Source organism: Aythya fuligula, chromosome W (genome assembly GCF_009819795.1).
Source record: "Aythya fuligula isolate bAytFul2 chromosome W, bAytFul2.pri, whole genome shotgun sequence".
Taxonomy (NCBI): domain Eukaryota; kingdom Metazoa; phylum Chordata; class Aves; order Anseriformes; family Anatidae; genus Aythya; species Aythya fuligula.
This window is the reverse complement of record NC_045594.1, coordinates 8,973,902-8,996,213: the sequence shown is the minus strand read 5'-3', so window position 1 is coordinate 8,996,213 and position 22,312 is coordinate 8,973,902. Positions and strand designations below refer to the sequence as shown.

Below are 22,312 nucleotides of genomic sequence, written 5' to 3'. Positions count from 1 at the left end.
TTCCATTTCTCTCCCCCGTCCCAGAGAGGGAGGGGGAAGGGTGAGTGAACGGCTGCATGGTATTTAGCTGCCGGCCGGGTTAAACCACGACAGTCTTTTTGGCGCCCAACGTGGGGCTCGAAAGGTTGAGATAACGGCAGATCTGACCACAGTGTGTTAAACTAAAATTGGTGTAAGTATTAGACCTGCTTAATAGTCACTTGTCATAATGCTGATTGCTTTAATCTCAACTCTGCTGCGCCTGTTTTCCAAATTGAGTATTATAGTACATTATTTTCCGTATTTGCTCTCTGTCATGTTGTTTATCCTCTCCGGGCCCTGGTCTCAGATCATTATGGTACTGAGTGTTGTAGCAATGGCTTATGAGACGATGAGATATCTGGTCATGACTCTAACTTGGTATTTGTACTCAGTAACATCGTCGACTCTGTATTTTGGAAACTGTATCCTGGAAACTATTAGCAATTATACCTATTGTTTTTTTCCATTAGGGAGTCAATCTGTGGAGGGGAAAGGGGAAGATATTTTTTCTTACTTGATTACTCTCCCTTTCTCCTTCACCACCCCTGTATCCTCCTGGATCACTATGCCTTCCTCCTTCACCACCCTCTTATCCTCCGAGCTTGTTACAATAGCTCTCCAAGATATTGAATATCCTTGGGATACTCAGACCAGCATGGTCTTGTTGTTCTGCCTCCTGAATGTGCTTCAGGTTTTGCTTAAAGTTAAACAACTACTTAGGAAGCTCATCCGGAGATCTGCCCGGAGGCAGTATAGTTGTGGGTGGCAGGGAGTATGGGAGGATATGGGCAGGCATCTAGAGCAGTTGGCACCCCCAGTGTTTTGGAAATTCACCCCTGAACAACTGCAAAATCCTCAAAAACTGGCAGAATGCTTGAGAAAAAGGTGTCATGATTCTGGCAGTTCCAAAGTAACACAAATCATTGTAACATGCTGGGGCCTCGCTCATGCCTATCGAGCTGCCATTGATACTGCTATCAACTTAGTGACAGACCCTGTGGCTACTCCAAGCCCTGTGACAGATCCAACGGCCACTGTGACCCCTACGGTGGACTCTGCAGCCGCTCCAGTTCCAGCTCCTGCAGATGCTCCAGTCCCATTTCCTGCAGATGCTCCAGGTCCAGCTCCTGCAGCCACTCCAGTTCCAGCTCCTGCAGCCGCCCCAGTTCCAGCTCCTGCAGCCGCTCCAGTCCCAGCTCCTGCAGCCACTCCAGTTCCAGCTCCTGCAGCCGCTCCAGTTCCAGCTCCTGCAGCCGCTCCAGTCCCAGCTCCTGCAGCCGCTTCAGTCCCAGCTCCTGCAGCCACTCCAGCCCCAGCTCCTGCAGCCGCTCCAGCCCCAGCTCCTGCAGCTGCTCCAGTCCCAGCTCCTGCAGCCGCTCCAGTTCCAGCTACTGCTGCTACTCCAGTCCCAGCTCCTGCAACTGCTCCAACTCCAGTTCCTGCAGCCACTCCAGCTCCGGTTCCTGCAGCTGCTCCAGCTCCTGCAGCCGCTCCAGCTCCTGTGGCTGGGTCAGAGAAAAGAGCTGTAGCAGTGCAAGTTGACCCTGCAGAGGGTATTCCAACCCCTGTGGCAGACCCTGTAACAAGGTCAGAGAAACGAGCAGTAGCAGTGCAAGCTGCCCCTGTAGAGAAGGTGAAAAAATGGTATAGAGATTCAGGTCGTTTAGAACGCAGAGAGTCTTCTGCCAAATCTAGGTAGAGAGACGACGGAGACGACGACGACGCTGGGCCATCAAGGATTCAGGAGGAGGAAGATGAGGATGCCGAAAAATCAACAGTAACTACCCGAAGCCTAAACGAGCGTGAGTTACGAGATGTGCGAAAAGATTTTGGTCGCTGTATAGGTGAGCAGCTTGTCACCTGGCTGCTCCGATGCTGGGACTCTGGAGCCAATTGTGTGGAATTAGACGGCAGGGAAGCCAAGCGACTGGGATCCCTTGCTAGAGACGCAGGCATTGACAAAGCAATTGCAGATGGAGCACAATCTCACAGCCTCTGGAGGCGTCTCCTCTCAGCTGTGAGGGAAAGGTATCCCTTCAAGGAAGAACTTTTATGTCTACCAGGCAAGTGGACCACTATGGAGAAGGGAATCCAGTACCTGAGGGAATTAGCCGTACAGGAAGTGATTTATGAGGATCCAGACCTCAGACAAACATCCAAAGATCCAGATGAAGTCAGGTGTACACGACCCATGTGGCGGAAGTTTGTACGGAGTGCACCATCATCATATGCCAGCTCATTGGCAATAATGGCCTGGAAAGAGGATGAGGAACCCACAGTGGATGAAGCGGCTAAACAACTTCGGCAGTACGAAGAAAGTCTCTCTTCTTCCTTACAGGCCTGCGTCTCAGCTGTGGAAAAACTTTCTGAAAAGGTTCACCAACTTGAAGAGAATCTATCATCCTCCCCACCTGAACCAACCAGTGTCCACCGACCAAAAGAGAACACTTGGGAGAAACTTTCTGAAAAGGTTCACCAACTTGAAGAGAGATTATTCTCCTCCGCACCTGCACAAAGCAGTGTCTCAGCTATCAGGGGTAAGCGTTCATCCACACAAGGAAGACGATATGGTGGGTACTCACCCCGTTCCACCCTGTGGTTTTACTTACGAGACCATGGAGAGGACATGAGAAAATGGGATGGAAAATCTACTGCAACCCTAGAGGCATGGGTACATGAGTTGCAAAAGAAAACAATCAAGAAAAAGGGATTCTCTGAAAAGTTTGCTGCTCCAACTTCCAGCAGACAGTCCTTCAAACACAGAAATGAAGAAGATTCTGACCAGGATTAGGGGAGCCCTGCCTCCAGCCAGGGGGAGGAAAGGGACAATCGAGTTTATTGGACTGTGTGGATTCGATGGCCTGGCACGTCAGACGCACAGAAGTATAAGGTTTTAGTAGACACCGGTGCACAATGTACTCTAATGCCATCGAGCTATAAAGGACCAGAGCCCATCTATATTTGTGGAGTGACAGGGGGATCTCAGCAGTTGACTGTATTGGAGGCTGAAGTGAGTCTGACTGGGAATGAGTGGGAAAAGCACCGCATTGTGACTGGCCCGGGTGCTCCATGTATCCTTGGCATAGACTATCTTAGAAGAGGATATTGCAAGGACCCAAAAGGGTTCTGGTGGGCTTTTGGTATAGCTGCCTTAGAGACAGAAGGCATTAAACAATTATCTACCTTGCCTGGTCTCTCAGAGGACCCCTCTGTTGTGGGGTTGCTGAGGGTCGAAGAACAGCAAGTGCCAATCGCTACCACAACTGTGCACCGGCAGCAATATCGCACTAACCGAGACTCCCTGATTCCCATCCATAAGCTAATTCGTCAATTGGGGAGCTAAGCAGTGATCAGCAAGACTCATTCACCTTTCAATAGTCCCATATGGCCAGTGCGAAAGTCTAATGGCGAGTGGAGACTAACAGTGGACTATCGTGGCCTGAACGAAGTGACGCCACCACTGAGTGCTGCAGTGCCGGACATGCTGGAACTTCAGTACGAACTTGAATCGAAGGCAGCCAAGTGGTACGCCACAATTGATATTGCTAATGCATTTTTCTCCATCCCTCTAGCAGCAGAGTGCAGGCCACAATTTGCCTTCACTTGGAGGGGAGTCCAATATACTTGGAATCGGCTGCCCCAGGGGTGGAAACACAGCCCTACCATTTGCCATGGGCTGATCCAGTCTGCACTGGAGCAGGGGGAAGCTCCTGAACACCTGCAGTACATCGATGACATTATTGTGTGGGGTGACACAGCAGAGGAAGTTTTTGAGAAAGGGAAGAAAATAGTCCAAATCCTTCTGAAATCCGGTTTTGCCATAAAACAAAATAAAGTCAAAGGACCTGCACGAGAGATCCAGTTTTTAGGAATAAAATGGCAAGATGGACGTCGTCAAATCCCAATGGATGTGATCAACAAAATAACAGCTATGTCTCCACCAACTAACAAAAAAGAAACACAGACTTTCCTAGGTGTTGTGGGGTTTTGGAGAATGCACATCCCAAATTACAGTCTGATTGTAAACCCGCTCTACCAAGTAACCCGTAAGAAGAATGAGTTTGAATGGGGCCCTGAAAAATGACAAGCCTTTGAACAAATCAAGCAGGAAATAGTCCATGCAGTAGCCCTTGGGCCAGTTCGAACAGGACCAGATGTAAAGAATGTGCTCTACACTGCAGCCGGGGAGAACGGCCCCACCTGGAGCCTCTGGCAGAAAGAACCTGGGGAAACTCGAGGTCGGCCCCTGGGGTTTTGGAGTCGGGGATACAGAGGATCTGAGGCCCGCTATACTCCAACTGAAAAGGAGATATTGGCAGCATATGAAGGAGTTCGATCTGCTTCGGAGGTGGTCGGTACTGAAGCGCAGCTCCTCCTAGCACCCCGATTGCCGGTACTAGGCTGGATGTTCAAGGGAAGGGTCTCTTCTACGCATCATGCAACTGATGCTACGTGGAGCAAGTGGGTTGCACTGATTACTCAGCGGGCTCGAATAGGAAACCCCAGTCGCCCAGGAATATTGGAAGTGATTATGGACTGGCCAGAAGGCAAATACTTTGGGATATCATCCGAGGAGGAGGTGGGTCGTGCTGAAGAAGCCCCACTGTACAACCAGTTACCAGAGAATGAAAAGAAATATGCCCTGTTCACTGATGGGTCCTGTCGTATTGTGGGGAAGCATCGGAGATGGAAGGCTGCTGTATGGAGTCCTACACGACGAGTTGCAGAAGCTGCTGAGGGAGAAGGTGAATCGAGTCAGTTTGCAGAAGTGAAAGCCATTCAGCTGGCTTTAGACATTGCTGAACGAGAAAAATGGCCAGTTCTCTATCTCTACACCGATTCATGGATGGTAGCAAATGCCCTGTGGGGATGGTTACAGCAATGGAAGCAAAACAACTGGCAGCGTAGGGGCAAACCCATCTGGGCTGCTGCTTTGTGGCAAGACATTGCTGCTCGGGTAGAGAACCTGGCTGTGAAAGTACGTCACGTAGATGCTTATGTACCCAAGAATCGGGCTACTGAAGAACATCTAAACAAACAGCAGGTGGATCAGGCTGCTAAGATTGAAGTAGCTCAGGTGGACCTGGATTGGCAGCATAAAGGTGAATTATTTATAGCCCGATGGGCCCATGACACCTCAGGCCATCAAGGTAGAGATGCAACATACAGATGGGCTCGTGATCGAGGGGTGGACCTGACCATGGACGCTATAGCACAGGTTATTCATGACTGTGAAACATGTGCTGCAATCAAGCAAGCCAAACGGTCAAAGCCTCTTTGGTATGGAGGACGATGGCTGAAATATAAATATGGAGAGGCCTGGCAGATTGATTACATCACACTCCCTCAAACTCGCAATGGCAAGCGCCACGTACTTACAATGGTGGAAGCAACCACCGGATGGCTGGAAACATATCCTGTGCCTCATGCCACCGCCTGGAACACTATCCTGGGCCTTGAAAAGCAAGTACTATGGCGACATGGTACCCCAGAAAGAATAGAGTCAGACAATGGAACTCATTTCCGAAACAACCTTATAGACACTTGGGCCAAAGAACATGGTATTGAGTGGGTGTATCACATCCCCTATCATGCACCAGCCTCTGGGAAAGTTGAACGATACAATGGACTGTTAAAGACTACATTGAAAGCAATGGGCGCTGGAACATTCAAAAATTGGGATACGCATTTGGCAAAGGCCACCTGGTTAGTCAATACTAGGGGATCTGCTAACCGAGCTGGACCTGCCCAATCAAACCTGTTACGTACTGTAGATGGGGATAAAGTTCCTGTAGTGCATGTAAGAAATATGCTGGGTAAAACAGTCTGGGCTACTCCCGCCTCAGGAAAAGGCAAACCTATTCGTGGAATTGTTTTCGCTCAGGGACCTGGATACACTTGGTGGGTGATGCAAAAGAATGGGGAGGTCCGGTGTGTACCTCAAGGAGATTTAATACTGGGTGAGAATAGCCCATGAACTGAATTGTACCATGTTAATTACTATATAATACTGTATGTTATCACTACCATGACTACTGTAGGTGACTAATTAGAATGTATGGAAAAGAGTGTAACCTGAGCATGACATAAATGGTATGGAATAAGGGGTGGATAGATGTCCTGGTTTCAGTTAGAACAGAATTAATTTTCTTCCTAGTAGCTGGTGGAATGCTGTGTTTTGGCCTAGGATGAGAAGAGTGCTGATAACACCCCGATGTTTTAATTGTTGCAGAGCAGTGCTTATACCAAGCCAAGGACATCTCAGCCTTTTGCTCTGTCCTGCCAACAGGCAGGCTGGGGGTGCAGTAAGAGCTGGGAGGGGACAGACCCAGGACAGGTGACCCAAAATAGCCAAAGGGGTATTCCATACCATCTGACATCATGCTAAATAATATATAGGGGTGGCTAGCCGGGGGGAGGGGGCCGGACTGCTCGGGGTTAGGCTGGGCATCGGTCAGCGGGTGGTGAGCAATTGCATTGTGCATCACTTGTTTGTACATATTATTATTACTTTCCTATTATCACCATTGTAACATTATTATTATTATTGTTATTATTATTTTGTTATTATTATTTTCCTGTCTTATTAAACTGTCTTTATCTCAACTCACGGGCTTCACTTTCCATTTCTCTCCCCCGTCCCAGAGAGGGAGGGGGAAGGGTGAGTGAACGGCTGCGTGGTATTTAGCTGCCGGCCGGGTTAAACCACGACAGTCTTTTTGGCGCCCAACGTGGGGCTCGAAAGGTTGAGATAACGGCAGATCTGACCACAGTGTGTTAAACTAAAATTGGTGTAAGTATTAGACCTGCTTAATAGTCACTTGTCATAATGCTGATTGCTTTAATCTCAACTCTGCTGCGCCTGTTTTCCAAATTGAGTATTATAGTACATTATTTTCCGTATTTGCTCTCTGTCATGTTGTTTATCCTCTCCGGGCCCTGGTCTCAGATCATTATGGTACTGAGTGTTGTAGCAATGGCTTATGAGACGATGAGATATCTGGTCATGACTCTAACTTGGTATTTGTACTCAGTAACATCGTCGACTCTGTATTTTGGAAACTGTATCCTGGAAACTATTAGCAATTATACCTATTGTTTTTTTCCATTAGGGAGTCAATCTGTGGAGGGGAAAGGGGAAGATATTTTTTCTTACTTGATTACTCTCCCTTTCTCCTTCACCACCCCTGTATCCTCCTGGATCACTATGCCTTCCTCCTTCACCACCCTCTTATCCTCCGAGCTTGTTACAATAGCTCTCCAAGATATTGAATATCCTTGGGATACTCAGACCAGCATGGTCTTGTTGTTCTGCCTCCTGAATGTGCTTCAGGTTTTGCTTAAAGTTAAACAACTACTTAGGAAGCTCATCCGGAGATCTGCCCGGAGGCAGTATAGTTGTGGGTGGCAGGGAGTATGGGAGGATATGGGCAGGCATCTAGAGCAGTTGGCACCCCCAGTGTTTTGGAAATTCACCCCTGAACAACTGCAAAATCCTCAAAAACTGGCAGAATGCTTGAGAAAAAGGTGTCATGATTCTGGCAGTTCCAAAGTAACACAAATCATTGTAACATGCTGGGGCCTCGCTCATGCCTATCGAGCTGCCATTGATACTGCTATCAACTTAGTGACAGACCCTGTGGCTACTCCAAGCCCTGTGACAGATCCAACGGCCACTGTGACCCCTACGGTGGACTCTGCAGCCGCTCCAGTTCCAGCTCCTGCAGATGCTCCAGTCCCATTTCCTGCAGATGCTCCAGGTCCAGCTCCTGCAGCCACTCCAGTTCCAGCTCCTGCAGCCGCCCCAGTTCCAGCTCCTGCAGCCGCTCCAGTCCCAGCTCCTGCAGCCACTCCAGTTCCAGCTCCTGCAGCCGCTCCAGTTCCAGCTCCTGCAGCCGCTCCAGTCCCAGCTCCTGCAGCCGCTTCAGTCCCAGCTCCTGCAGCCACTCCAGCCCCAGCTCCTGCAGCCGCTCCAGCCCCAGCTCCTGCAGCTGCTCCAGTCCCAGCTCCTGCAGCCGCTCCAGTTCCAGCTACTGCTGCTACTCCAGTCCAGCTCCTGCAACTGCTCCAACTCCAGTTCCTGCAGCCACTCCAGCTCCGGTTCCTGCAGCTGCTCCAGCTCCTGCAGCCGCTCCAGCTCCTGTGGCTGGGTCAGAGAAAAGAGCTGTAGCAGTGCAAGTTGACCCTGCAGAGGGTATTCCAACCCCTGTGGCAGACCCTGTAACAAGGTCAGAGAAACGAGCAGTAGCAGTGCAAGCTGCCCCTGTAGAGAAGGTGAAAAAAATGGTATAGAGATTCAGGTCGTTTAGAACGCAGAGAGTCTTCTGCCAAATCTAGGTAGAGAGACGACGGAGACGACGACGACGCTGGGCCATCAAGGATTCAGGAGGAGGAAGATGAGGATGCCGAAAAATCAACAGTAACTACCCGAAGCCTAAACGAGCGTGAGTTACGAGATGTGCGAAAAGATTTTGGTCGCTGTATAGGTGAGCAGCTTGTCACCTGGCTGCTCCGATGCTGGGACTCTGGAGCCAATTGTGTGGAATTAGACGGCAGGGAAGCCAAGCGACTGGGATCCCTTGCTAGAGACGCAGGCATTGACAAAGCAATTGCAGATGGAGCACAATCTCACAGCCTCTGGAGGCGTCTCCTCTCAGCTGTGAGGGAAAGGTATCCCTTCAAGGAAGAACTTTTATGTCTACCAGGCAAGTGGACCACTATGGAGAAGGGAATCCAGTACCTGAGGGAATTAGCCGTACAGGAAGTGATTTATGAGGATCCAGACCTCAGACAAACATCCAAAGATCCAGATGAAGTCAGGTGTACACGACCCATGTGGCGGAAGTTTGTACGGAGTGCACCATCATCATATGCCAGCTCATTGGCAATAATGGCCTGGAAAGAGGATGAGGAACCCACAGTGGATGAAGCGGCTAAACAACTTCGGCAGTACGAAGAAAGTCTCTCTTCTTCCTTACAGGCCTGCGTCTCAGCTGTGGAAAAACTTTCTGAAAAGGTTCACCAACTTGAAGAGAATCTATCATCCTCCCCACCTGAACCAACCAGTGTCCACCGACCAAAAGAGAACACTTGGGAGAAACTTTCTGAAAAGGTTCACCAACTTGAAGAGAGATTATTCTCCTCCGCACCTGCACAAAGCAGTGTCTCAGCTATCAGGGGTAAGCGTTCATCCACACAAGGAAGACGATATGGTGGGTACTCACCCCGTTCCACCCTGTGGTTTTACTTACGAGACCATGGAGAGGACATGAGAAAATGGGATGGAAAATCTACTGCAACCCTAGAGGCATGGGTACATGAGTTGCAAAAGAAAACAATCAAGAAAAAGGGATTCTCTGAAAAGTTTGCTGCTCCAACTTCCAGCAGACAGTCCTTCAAACACAGAAATGAAGAAGATTCTGACCAGGATTAGGGGAGCCCTGCCTCCAGCCAGGGGGAGGAAAGGGACAATCGAGTTTATTGGACTGTGTGGATTCGATGGCCTGGCACGTCAGACGCACAGAAGTATAAGGTTTTAGTAGACACCGGTGCACAATGTACTCTAATGCCATCGAGCTATAAAGGACCAGAGCCCATCTATATTTGTGGAGTGACAGGGGGATCTCAGCAGTTGACTGTATTGGAGGCTGAAGTGAGTCTGACTGGGAATGAGTGGGAAAAGCACCGCATTGTGACTGGCCCGGGTGCTCCATGTATCCTTGGCATAGACTATCTTAGAAGAGGATATTGCAAGGACCCAAAAGGGTTCTGGTGGGCTTTTGGTATAGCTGCCTTAGAGACAGAAGGCATTAAACAATTATCTACCTTGCCTGGTCTCTCAGAGGACCCCTCTGTTGTGGGGTTGCTGAGGGTCGAAGAACAGCAAGTGCCAATCGCTACCACAACTGTGCACCGGCAGCAATATCGCACTAACCGAGACTCCCTGATTCCCATCCATAAGCTAATTCGTCAATTGGGGAGCTAAGCAGTGATCAGCAAGACTCATTCACCTTTCAATAGTCCCATATGGCCAGTGCGAAAGTCTAATGGCGAGTGGAGACTAACAGTGGACTATCGTGGCCTGAACGAAGTGACGCCACCACTGAGTGCTGCAGTGCCGGACATGCTGGAACTTCAGTACGAACTTGAATCGAAGGCAGCCAAGTGGTACGCCACAATTGATATTGCTAATGCATTTTTCTCCATCCCTCTAGCAGCAGAGTGCAGGCCACAATTTGCCTTCACTTGGAGGGGAGTCCAATATACTTGGAATCGGCTGCCCCAGGGGTGGAAACACAGCCCTACCATTTGCCATGGGCTGATCCAGTCTGCACTGGAGCAGGGGGAAGCTCCTGAACACCTGCAGTACATCGATGACATTATTGTGTGGGGTGACACAGCAGAGGAAGTTTTTGAGAAAGGGAAGAAAATAGTCCAAATCCTTCTGAAATCCGGTTTTGCCATAAAACAAAATAAAGTCAAAGGACCTGCACGAGAGATCCAGTTTTTAGGAATAAAATGGCAAGATGGACGTCGTCAAATCCCAATGGATGTGATCAACAAAATAACAGCTATGTCTCCACCAACTAACAAAAAAGAAACACAGACTTTCCTAGGTGTTGTGGGGTTTTGGAGAATGCACATCCCAAATTACAGTCTGATTGTAAACCCGCTCTACCAAGTAACCCGTAAGAAGAATGAGTTTGAATGGGGCCCTGAAAAATGACAAGCCTTTGAACAAATCAAGCAGGAAATAGTCCATGCAGTAGCCCTTGGGCCAGTTCGAACAGGACCAGATGTAAAGAATGTGCTCTACACTGCAGCCGGGGAGAACGGCCCCACCTGGAGCCTCTGGCAGAAAGAACCTGGGGAAACTCGAGGTCGGCCCCTGGGGTTTTGGAGTCGGGGATACAGAGGATCTGAGGCCCGCTATACTCCAACTGAAAAGGAGATATTGGCAGCATATGAAGGAGTTCGATCTGCTTCGGAGGTGGTCGGTACTGAAGCGCAGCTCCTCCTAGCACCCCGATTGCCGGTACTAGGCTGGATGTTCAAGGGAAGGGTCTCTTCTACGCATCATGCAACTGATGCTACGTGGAGCAAGTGGGTTGCACTGATTACTCAGCGGGCTCGAATAGGAAACCCCAGTCGCCCAGGAATATTGGAAGTGATTATGGACTGGCCAGAAGGCAAATACTTTGGGATATCATCCGAGGAGGAGGTGACCCAAAATAGCCAAAGGGGTATTCCATACCATCTGACATCATGCTAAATAATATATAGGGGTGGCTAGCCGGGGGGAGGGGGCCGGACTGCTCGGGGTTAGGCTGGGCATCGGTCAGCGGGTGGTGAGCAATTGCATTGTGCATCACTTGTTTGTACATATTATTATTACTTTCCTATTATCACCATTGTAACATTATTATTATTATTGTTATTATTATTTTGTTATTATTATTTTCCTGTCTTATTAAACTGTCTTTATCTCAACTCACGGGCTTCACTTTCCATTTCTCTCCCCCGTCCCAGAGAGGGAGGGGGAAGGGTGAGTGAACGGCTGCGTGGTATTTAGCTGCCAGCTGGGTTAAACCACGACATTCTCCTTTGTCCAACTTGGCTGTATGTCAGAGACTTGTGCAACGTCCCCTGCAAGCTTTGTGTTTTAGTTGTTCTTCAGCTCTCCCCTCCAGATATCAGAGACTTGCATAGTGTCCCATGCAATAGTCATAATAGTTAGCAGTTATTCTGAAACCCCCCAGATATCAGAGACTTCAAGGAAAAGCCTACAAATACATTTCCCTTCAAGCTCTCTATTGACACGAATTGCTAAAACATTCCTTTGCAAGATACAAGAATTATATACATTAACCACTCTGTTTTTCTTAGACTTGTGGTTATACAAGGGTATGTAAGACAGAAGGTCACATTCATCATACCATGCGGCCCTAGCATTGTTCCATACTGACACGAATCAGATGAACATATCTCACAGGGCCGTCCACAGCTGGGGCAAAGGGTTGGCATTAGGAGAAGGGTTAGGGGTTGGGGCCGTCCAGGTTTGGGACAAGGGTTCACGTTAGGAGAAGGGTTAGGTGTTGGGGCTGTCCAGGGTTGGGACCATATGGGGTTGGGGCCAGGGGTTTGCATTAGAAGAAGTGTTAGTGTTTGGGGCCATCCTCGGTTGGCGTTAGGAGAAGGGTTAGGGGTTGGGGCCGTCCGGGGTTGGTGATAGGAGAAGGGTTAGGGGTGTGGGCTGTCTGGGGTTGGGGCCAAGGGTTGGTGTTAGAAGAAGGATTGGGGGTTGTGGCCCTCCAGGGTTGGTGTTAGGAGAAGGGTTAAGGGTTGAGGCCGTCCGGAGTTGAGGCCATTCTGGATTAACGTTAGGAGGAGGGTTAAGGCATGGGGCCGTCTGGTGCTGGGGCCGTCCGGGCTTGGGGCCAGGGATTGGCGATAGAAGAAGAGTTAGGGTTTGTGGCCCATCTGGGGTGGGTGTTAGGAGAAGGGTAAGGGGTTGGGGCCATCCGGGGTTGGGGCCAACTGTTGGCTTTAGGAGAAGGGTTAGGTGTTGAGGACGTCCGGGGTTGGCGTTAGGAGAAGGGTTAGGGGTTTGACCTGGTCCGCATGGTGGCGGAGCTCAAGGAGGAGATGGAGAGGTTGAGGGCCATCAGGGAGTGTGAGCGAGAGGTAGACTTGTGGAGTAACTCCCTGCAGGGCCTCAAGGGGAGGTACCAAGGTGAGACTCCTCAAATGGGGGTGGACCCCCTGCCCTGTCCCCGTCGGGCAGAGGGAGGGGATCTGGGAGCTGAGGAGGAATGGAAACAGGCCCCTGCTCGACATCGCAGGCGACGCCCTCACCTTCCAGCCCCACCTTCCCAGATGCCCTTACACAACAGGTTTGAGGCCCTAGAGATTGAGATGCCGGTGTGTGAGGAAGAGGTAGCAAGTGTTCCCAGGAGGATGCCTAGGGCGAGGAGGTCGACTCCACGCCTCAGGACTGACTCCACCAGGAAAGACAGGAGGGTTATTGTTGTTGGGGACTCGATTCTTAGGGGAACAGAGGGCCCTATTTGTCGGCCTGACCCTACCCGTAGGGAAGTCTTCTGTCTCCCTGGGGCCAGGGTCAGGGACGTTGCCAGGAAGCTTCCCAACCTGGTACGCCCCTATGACTATTATCCTCTTTTGATAGTCCAGGCGGGCAGTGACAACATCGAAGAGAGAAGCCTCAAGGCTATCAAAAGAGACTTTAGGGGGCTGGGACGGTTAGTGGATGGAGCGGGAGTGCAGGTGGTGTTTTCATCCATCCCTACGGTGGCAGGGAGGGGTTCAGAGAGGACACGGAAAGCCCACCTGTTAAACACGTGGCTCCGGGGCTGGTGCCAACGCAGAAATCTTGGGTTTTTTGATCATGGGGCACTTTACTCAGCACCTGGCCTGATGGCCGCAGACGGGTCCCTATCTTTTAGGGGAAAAAGGATCCTGGGCCAGGAGCTGGCAGGGCTCATTGAGAGGGCTTTAAACTAGGTAAGAAGGGGGATGGGGCTGAGGCTAGGATTGTTGGGGCTGTGCCAGGGGGAACAATGGCAAGGCCGGAGGATAAGGCAATGGCCCAGCTGAAGTGCATCTACACCAATGCACGCAGCATGGGTAACAAAGAGGAGGAGATGGAAGCCATCGTTCAGCAGGCAGGCCACGACTTGGTTGCCATCACTGAGACGTGGTGGGTACACTCTCATGACTGGAGTGCTGCAATGCCTGGCTATAAGCTCTTCAGAAGGGACAGGCAGCACAGAAGGGGTGGTGGTGTGGCGCTCTATATTAGAGAGTCTTTCGATGTTGTAGAACTCGAGGCTGGGAATGACAAGGTCGAGTCCCTTTGGGTTAGGATCGGCAGGGACAACAAGGCTAGTGTCCTGGTCGGGGTCTGCTATAGACCGCCGAACCAGGATGAGGAGAAAGATGAGGAACTCTACAGGCAGCTGACAGAAGTTGCAAAATCGTCAGCTCTTGTACTCGTGGGGGACTTCAACTTCCCTGACATATCCTGGAAGCACAACACAGCCCAGAGAAAGCAGTCTAGGAGGTTTCTGGAGAGCGTGGAAGATAGCTTCCTGACGCAGCTGGTTAGTGAACCTACCAGGGGTGGCGCCCCGCTAGACCTTCTCTTCACAAACAGAGAAGGACTGGTGGAGGATGTGATTGTCGGGAGCTGTCTTGGGCAGAGTGACCACGAAATGGTGGAGTTCACTATTCTAGGCGAGGCCAGGAAGGGGACCAGTAAAACCGCTGTATTGGACTTCCGGAGGGATGACTTTGAGCTGCTCAGGACACTGGTTGATGGAGTCCCTTGGGAGGCGGTTCTGAAGGGCAGAGGGGTCCAGGAAGGCTGGGCGCTCTTCAAGAGGGAAATCTTAATGGCGCAGGAACGGTCTGTCCCCAAGTGCCCGAAGATGAGCTGGCAGGGAAGAAGACCAGCCTGGCTGAACAGAGAATTGTGGCTTGAGCTTAGGAGAAAAAAGAGGGTTTATAAGCTTTGGAAAAGTGGGCAGGCCACTAGGGAGGACTTTAAGGATGTAGCGAGGCTGTGCAGGGACAAAATTAGGAAGGCCAAAGCTCATCTGGAGCTCAATCTGGCTACTGCCGTTAAAGATAACAAAAAACGTTTCTATAAATACATCAACACAAAAAGGAGGACTAAGGAGAATCTCCATCCTTTACTGGATGCGGGGGGAAACTTAGTTACAAGAGATGAGGAGAAGGCGGAGGTGCTCAATGCCTTCTTTGCCTCAGTCTTTAGCGGCAATACCAGTTGTTCTCTGGATACCCAGTACCCTGAGCTGGTGGAAGGGGATGGGGAGCAGGATGTGGCCCTCACTATCCATGAAGAACTGGTTGGTGACCTGCTACGGCACTTAGATGTGCACAAGTCGATGGGGCCGGATGGGATCCACCCAAGGGTACTGAGAGAACTGGCAGAGGAGCTGGCCAAGCCGCTTACCATCATTTATCAGCAGTCCTGGCGATCGGGGGAGGTCCCAGTTGACTGGCGGCTTGCAAATGTGATGCCCATCTACAAGAAGGGCCGGAGGGCAGACCCGGGAAACTACAGGCCTGTCAGTTTGACCTCAGTGCCAGGGAAGCTCATGGAGCAGATCCTCTTGAGAGTCATGACGCAGCACTTGCAGGGCAAGCAGGCGATCAGGCCCAGTCAGCATGGGTTTATGAAAGGCAGGTCCTGCTTGACGAACCTGATCTCCTTCTATGACAAAGTGACACGCTGGGTGGATGAGGGAAAGGCTGTGGATGTGGTCTACCTTGACTTCAGCAAGGCTTTTGACACCGTCTCCCACAGCATTCTCCTCAAGAAACTGGCTGCCCTAGGCTTGGACTGGCGCACGCTTCGTTGGGTTAGAAACTGGCTGGATAGCCGGGCCCAAAGAGTCGTGGTGAATGGAGTCAAGTCCAGTTGGAGGCCAGTCACTAGTGGCGTCCCCCAGGGCTCGGTGCTGGGGCCGGTCCTCTTTAATATCTTCATCGATGATCTGGACGAGGGCATGGAGTGCACCCTCAGTAAGTTTGCAGATGACACCAAGCTATGCGCATGTGTCGATCTGCTTGAGGGTAGGTAGGCTCTGCAGGAGTATCTGGATAGGCTGCACCGATGGGCTGAGGTCAACTGCATGAAGTTTAACAAGGCCAAGTGCCGGGTCCTGCACCTGGGGCGCAACAACCCCAAGCAGAGCTATAGGCTGGGAGAGGAATGGTTGGAGAGCTGCCAGGCAGAGAAGGACCTGGGAGTGATGGTGGATAGTCGGCTGAATATGAGCCAGCAGTGTGCTCAGGTGGCCAAGAAGGCCAACAGCATCCTGGCTTCTATCAGGAACAGTGTGACCAGCAGGGCTAGGGAGGTGATCGTCCCCCTGTACTCGGCTCTGGTGAGGCCGCACCTCGAGGACTGTGTTCAGTTTTGGGCCCCTCGCTACAAGAAGGACATCGAGGTGCTTGAGCGGGTCCAGAGAAGGGTGACGAAGCTGGTGAGGGGCCTGGAGAACAAGTCCTACGAGGAGCGGCTGAGGGAGCTGGGCTTGTTCAGCCTGGAGAAGAGGAGGCTCAGGGGCGACCTTATCGCTCTCTATAGGTACCTCAAGGGAGGCTGTAGCGAGGTGGGGGTTGGTCTGTTCTCCCACGTGCCTGGTGACAGGACGAGGGAGAATGGGCTTAAGTTGAGCCAGGGGAGTTTTAGGTTAGATGTTAGGAAGAACTTCTTCACTGAAAGGGTTGTGAGGCATTGGAACAGGCTGCCCAGGGAAGTGGTGGAGTCACCATCCCTGGAAGTCTTCAAAAGACGTTTAGATGTAGAGCTTAGGGCTATGGTTTAGTGGGGACTGTTAGTGTTAGGTCAGAGGTTGGACTCGATGATCTTGAGGTCTCTTCCAACCTAGAAATTCTGTGATTCTGTGATTCTGTGGGTTTGGGGTCGTCCGGGTTGACGTTGTTAGAAGGGTTAGGGGTTGGAGACGTCCGAGGTTGGCGTTAGGAGAAGTGTTAGGGGTTGGGGCCATCTGGGGCTAGTGTTAGGAGAAGGCTTAGGGGTTGGGGCTCTCCGGGGTTGGGGCCAAGGGTTGGCATTAGGAAATGGGTTAGGGTTTGGGGCCATCCGGGGTTTGCAATAGGAGAAGGGTTAGGGGCTAAGGCCGTCTGGGGTTGGCGTTAGAAGGGTTAGGGGTTGGGTCTGTCCGGGGTTGGGGCCTTCCGGGATTGGTGCCAGGGGCTCAGGTTATGAGAACGGTTAGTGGTAGAAGCTTTCCGGGGTTGGGGCCCTCCTGGGTTGCTGTTACAAAAAGGGTTAGGGGTTGGGGCCATCCACAGTTGGGGCCAGGGGCTGGCGTTAGGAGAAGGGTTAGGGGTTGGGGCCGTCCGGGGTTGGCATTAGGGTAAGGGTTAGGGGTTGGGGCCATCCGGGGTTGGTGTCGGGATAAGGGGTTTGGGCCGGGGCTATCCGGGGCAGGGGCCATCCAGGGTTGGGGCAGGGACTGGCGTCAGAAGAAGGGTTAGTCGTTGGGGCTGTTCGGGGATGGGGCCTTCTTTGGCTCATGTTAGGAGAAGGGTTAGTGGTTGTGGCCATCAGGGCTTGGAGCTAAGAGAAGGTTAGGAATTAGTGCCATCCAGGGTTAGGTCCAAGGGTTGGCGTTAGGAGAAGGGTTAGGGTTTGGGGCCCTCTGGGTTTGGGGCCAAGGTTTGGCGTTAGGAGAAGGTTTAGGGGTTGGGGCCGTCAGGTTTTTGGGTCAAGGTTTAAGGTTAGGGGTTTGGGCTGTCCAGGGTTGGGGCCAAGTGTTTGCATTAGCAGAAAGGTTAGGTGTTGAGGATGTCCGGGGTTGGTGTTAGAAAAAGGGTTAGGGGCTGGGGCCGTCCGGGGTTGGCTTTTAGGAGAAGGGTTAAGGCTGGGGCCGTGTGGGGTTGGTGTTAGGAGAAGTGTTAGGGCTCGGCCCCCTCACGGGTTGGAGCCAGGGGCTGGCATTAGGATAAGGGTTAGTGTTTGGGGCCGTCCGTGGTTGAGGCTGTCTTTTGTTGGCGCTGTCCGGGGTTGGGGCTGTCCAGGCTTGGCATTAGGAGAAGGGTTAGGGGTTGGGGCCGTCTGGGGTTGGCGTTAGAAGGGTTAGGGGTTGGAGCTGTCTGGAGTTGGCATTAGGAGAATGGTTATGGGTTGGTGTTGTCCGTGATTGGGGCCAAGAGTTAGCATTAGAAGAAGGGTTAGGGTTTTGGGCCATCCAGGTTTGGCGTTAGGAGAAAGGTTAGGGGTCGGGGCTGTCCGGGGCTGGCATTAGGGGAAGGGTTAGGGATTGGGGACGTCCGGGGCTGGCGTTAGGAGAACAGTTATGGTTCTGGTCGTCCGGGGTTGGTGTTAGGAAAAGGGTTAGGGGTTGGGGCTGTCCGGGGCTGGCATTAGGGGAAGGGTTAGGGGTTGGGGATGTCCGGGGCTGGCGTTAGGAGAACAGTTATGGTTCTGGTCGTCTGGGGTTGGTGTTAGGAAAAAGGTTAGGGGTTGGGGCCGTCTGGGGCTGGCCTTAGGAGAAGGGTTAGGGGTTGCGGCCAAGGGTTGGTGTTAGGAAATGGGTTAGGGTTTGGGGCCATCCGATATTGGCTTTAGGAGAAGGGTTAGGAACTGGGGCCCTCGGGAGTTCACGTTAGGAGAAGGGTTAGTTGCTGGGGCCGTCCGGGGTTGGGGCCAGGGGCTGGCGTTAGGAGAAGGGTTAGGGTTTGGGGCCGTCAGGATTTTGGGTCAAGGTTTAGGGTTAGGGGTTTGGGCTGTCCGGGGTTGGGGCCAAGTGTTGGCGTTAGGAGAAGGGTTAAGGGCTGGGGCTGTGCAGGGTTGGCATTAGGAGAAGGGTTAGGGGCTAAGGCTGTCCGGGGTTTGCGATAGGAGAAGGGTTAGGGGATTAAGGCCGTCCGGGGTTGGTGTTAGAAAAAGGGTTAGGGGCTGGGGCCGTCCGGGGTTGGCTTTTAGGAGAAGGGTTAAGGCTGGGGCCGTGCAGGGTTGGCGTTAGGAGAAGTGTTAGGGCTCGGCCCCCTCACGGGTTGGAGCCAGGGGCTGGCGTTAGGATAAGGGTTAGGGGTTGGGGCCGTCCATGGTTGGGGCTGTCTTTTGTTGGAGCTGTCTGGGGTTGCGGCCGTACTGGCTTGGCATTAGGAGAAGGGTTAGGGGTTGGAGCTGTCCGGGGTTGGGGCCATCCGGGGTTGGGGCCAGGGGTTGGCATTAGAAGAAGGGTTAGGTTTTGGGGCCATCTGGGTTTTGTGTTAGGAGAATGGTTAGGGGTTGGGGCCGTCCGGGATTGGCGTTGGGAGAAGGGTTAGGGGTTGGAGTTGTCCGGGGCTGGCATTAGGAGAACAGTTATGGTTCTGGTCGTCCAGGGTTGGTGTTAGGAAAAGGGTTAGGGGTTGGGGCCGTCCGGGGTTGGGACCGTCCGGGGCCGGGGCTGTCCAGGGTTTGGGCCAGGGGCTGGCGTTAAAAGAAGGGTTAGTGGTTGGGGCTGTTCGGGGACGGGGCTTTCTTTGGCTCACGTTAGGAGAAGGGTTAGTGGTTGTGGCCATCAGGGCTTGGAGCTAAGAGAAGGTTAGGGATTGGTGCCATCCGGGGTTTGGGCCAAGGTTTGGCGTTAGGAAAAGGGTTATGACTTGGGTACGTCCAGCGTTGGGGCCAAGCATTGGCGTTAGGAAAAGTGTTAGGTGTTGTTGCTGTCTGGGGTTGGGGCCATCCGGGCTTGGTGTTAGGAGAAGGGTTAGGGTTTGGGGCCATCAGGATTTTGGGTCAAGGTTTAGGGTTAGGGGGTTGGGTTGTCCAGGGTTGGGGCCAAGTGTTGGCGTTGGGAGAAGGGTTAGGTGTTGAGGACGTACAGGGTTGGCCTTAGGAGAAGGCTTAGGGGTTTGGGCCCATCCAGGCTTGGGGCCGTCCGATGCTGGAGCCGTCTGGGGTTCGGTCAGGGACTGGCGTTAGAAGAAGATTTAGTGGTTGGGGCTGTCTGGAGTTGGGGCCAAGGTTTGGCGTTAGGAGAAGGGTTAGGGGTTGGGGCCATCTGGGGTTGGGGCCAAGGGTTGGCGTTAGGAGAAGGGTTAGGTGTTCGGGCTGTCCAGGGTTGGGGCCAAGGTTTGGTGTTAGCAGAAGGGTTAGGGGTTGGGGCCGTCTGGGTTTGGGGCCAAGGTTTGGCGTTAGGAGAAGGGTTAGCAGTTGGGGCTGTCCGGGGTTGGGGCCAAGGTTTGGCGTTAGAAGAAGGGTTAGGTGTTTGGGCTGTCCAGGGTTGGGTCCAAGGTTTGGCGTTAGCAGAAGGGTTAGGGGTTGGGGTTGTCCAGGTTTGGGGCCGTACGGCGTTGAAGTTCGGAGAAGGGTTAGGGGATGAGGCCATCCAGGGTTGGGGTGGTACGGGGTTAACTTCAGGATGAGGGTTAAGGGATGTGGCCGTCTGGGGTTGGGGCCAGGGGCTGGCATTAAGAGAAGGGTTAGTTGTTTGTGCTTTTATAAATTGCTAAGTCCCAAAACAGGATTATAATCAAAATTTACAATTTATTAAAGCAATAGAGGTAAGCAGACAGCACTGGGTGCGCCTGGAGTCTCCGCTCCACCTAGACGCACACCAGTTACATCAACATGCTGATTTTTATGCTCCTAGACTAATACATATTCATTACTACTTCTAAAAAAAATAGGGTTATTATAATTAGTTCCCGGAATCTAAACCCTCCTACTGGAGCATGCATATCAGTCTCTGGTGGTCCCTCTGGGGGTCTCTGGGGGTCTCTCATGCTGACTACTCATAGTCTTCCTCTCAGCCTTTTTTTCTTGTCCTTCTCCTTTGTCCTTCTTGGCTGCATGTCAAAAGCTTACACAGCGTTCCCTGCAAGCTTTGTCTTTTAGCTGTCCTTCAGCTTTCCCCTTCTCCTTAATCTCCTGGCCAGATATCAGGGACTTGCATAGTGTCCCATGCAACAGTCATAATAGTTAGCAGTTGTTCTGAAACCCCCCAAATATCAGAGACTTCAAGGAAAAAACCTATAAATACATTTCCCTTCAAGCTCTCTATTGACACAAATTGGTAAAACATTCCTCACAATCCCTTATCGTCTTTTTAATATCCTCAATTCGTGTCTCTTTTTCAACTTTTGTCAGTAATAACTGGATTTAATCAGTCCGTTCTCGGAGGGTCCAATTCTTAAGCATCATAATTGACATATCCCCTTCCTTTTTTAATGAAGTCATTACAAATGTACTATTTATTATCCAGTGTATCAATAATGTAAAGCAAGGTATCATACAAGGTATGAATAATAACATCATTACACCACATAAAAATAACATCCTTTTATCCCATGGTCCACCGGGCAGCCATGAAAACAAATCCCAATCCATACCCTTCCAAGTTTGTGCTGGGACGTGGGCTAATTTTCTAATTTCTTTTGTTATCTGTTCAACCACTTTCCCATTATCATCAATTTCTAAGCAACAATTAGAATCATTTAGTTTCCCACACACACACACACACCTCTTCTGCTAGTAAATAGTCTAAAACCATTCTATGTTGAAAGATAACATTCCTCATCTGGGTGGACTGATCAGCTAAAAGATCCAAAGCCGTCGCTGTTTGATTGGTTATAATTTTGAGGACAGCTTGCAACCTAATTATTCGATTCAAATTATAAATAGGTTCTAGGGCTCCAGATATTACCTCATTCGGGTTCCAGGTAGCTGGTCCATAATACTGTATGATTCTTTCAGGGGGCCATTCATTTTCTCTCCATTTTTGAGCACTACCCCCGGCTAAGGAAGCATCAATAGATCATTTTTCTCTATTCAGATCATCATATAATTTTATTCCTAAATGATTTCCTTGTATTTGTGACAATAAAAAGAACAAGGGTCTTATGTACCCCACATAGCATATTCCTGACCAGTCCTTTGGTAGCCTTTTGTAGGCCTGTTTGCCACATACCCAATAATGTCCCTTTAGAGCCCACGTCCCATTTGGAAAAGGACCGTCCCATTCTCTTTTATTCCTTGGGGCGTGAAAATACAGAGTGTTTTTGTTACCAAGTGGTCCAGTTACAATGTCTGCCCCATTAGTACTCGTATATATACACTTCCAAGCTCCCGCACCAGATTCCCACTCACAATTACGACTAAGTTCTCCTTCACGGCTTGTCATATTACGAGATGACCAGAAATGTTTAAAGAACACTTGTCCCGTTCTCATCTTACCACCTCCAGTGGTAGACTCTTACCACATGCTGCTCCCTAGTGGTGTTATCACGCTGACAACTCAGGATCTGAACATCGAATTGTCCCTTTGATTGTGCTCTTGCCATGGCTTTACATCCAGGTCCAAAAAATTCCTTATACGAGCATTTCAGCCAAGTCCTGTTTTTCAGCTGGACGTGTGTAGCGTTCCATTTTCCTTTACTTGCTGTACAGTTTATAGGTCCACATTCAGGATCAGTACAATCATATCCGTGAGATAGAGTCCAATTAAAAATGCTTTTTCCCACCTCTACTGTTCCTGTTCTGTTTAAACAGTATATACCCCACTCTGACGAGTGCAATTGCCATGGGCCTTCTTCCTCTTTCCAGAATTGTGTACCATTATGAACTTCACTCAAATTACTAACCCACCACTTAGGTTCAACCAGGCCAGCTACCCAGGGCCAACTTTCAGTTCCCCCTGGTCCCCCACAAACCCATCAATTGCTAAGGTTAAAAGTCTTGGCCACTTCCTCCCCCAGAATGAAAAAGTTATTCCTCCATTCTTGC

The 22,312-nt window shown here is 51.0% G+C and overlaps 1 long non-coding RNA gene across 1 annotated transcript; it reads left to right on the top strand.

The window, feature by feature from the left end:
* The first annotated feature begins 4,729 nt into the window (after positions 1 to 4,729).
* Positions 4,730 to 21,708, top strand: LOC116501368. Its single transcript, XR_004254408.1, has 3 exons — positions 4,730 to 4,741; positions 13,845 to 13,853; positions 21,653 to 21,708. It is a non-coding gene; the product is annotated as an uncharacterized LOC116501368 (long non-coding RNA).
* Positions 21,709 to 22,312: the final 604 nt, after the last annotated feature.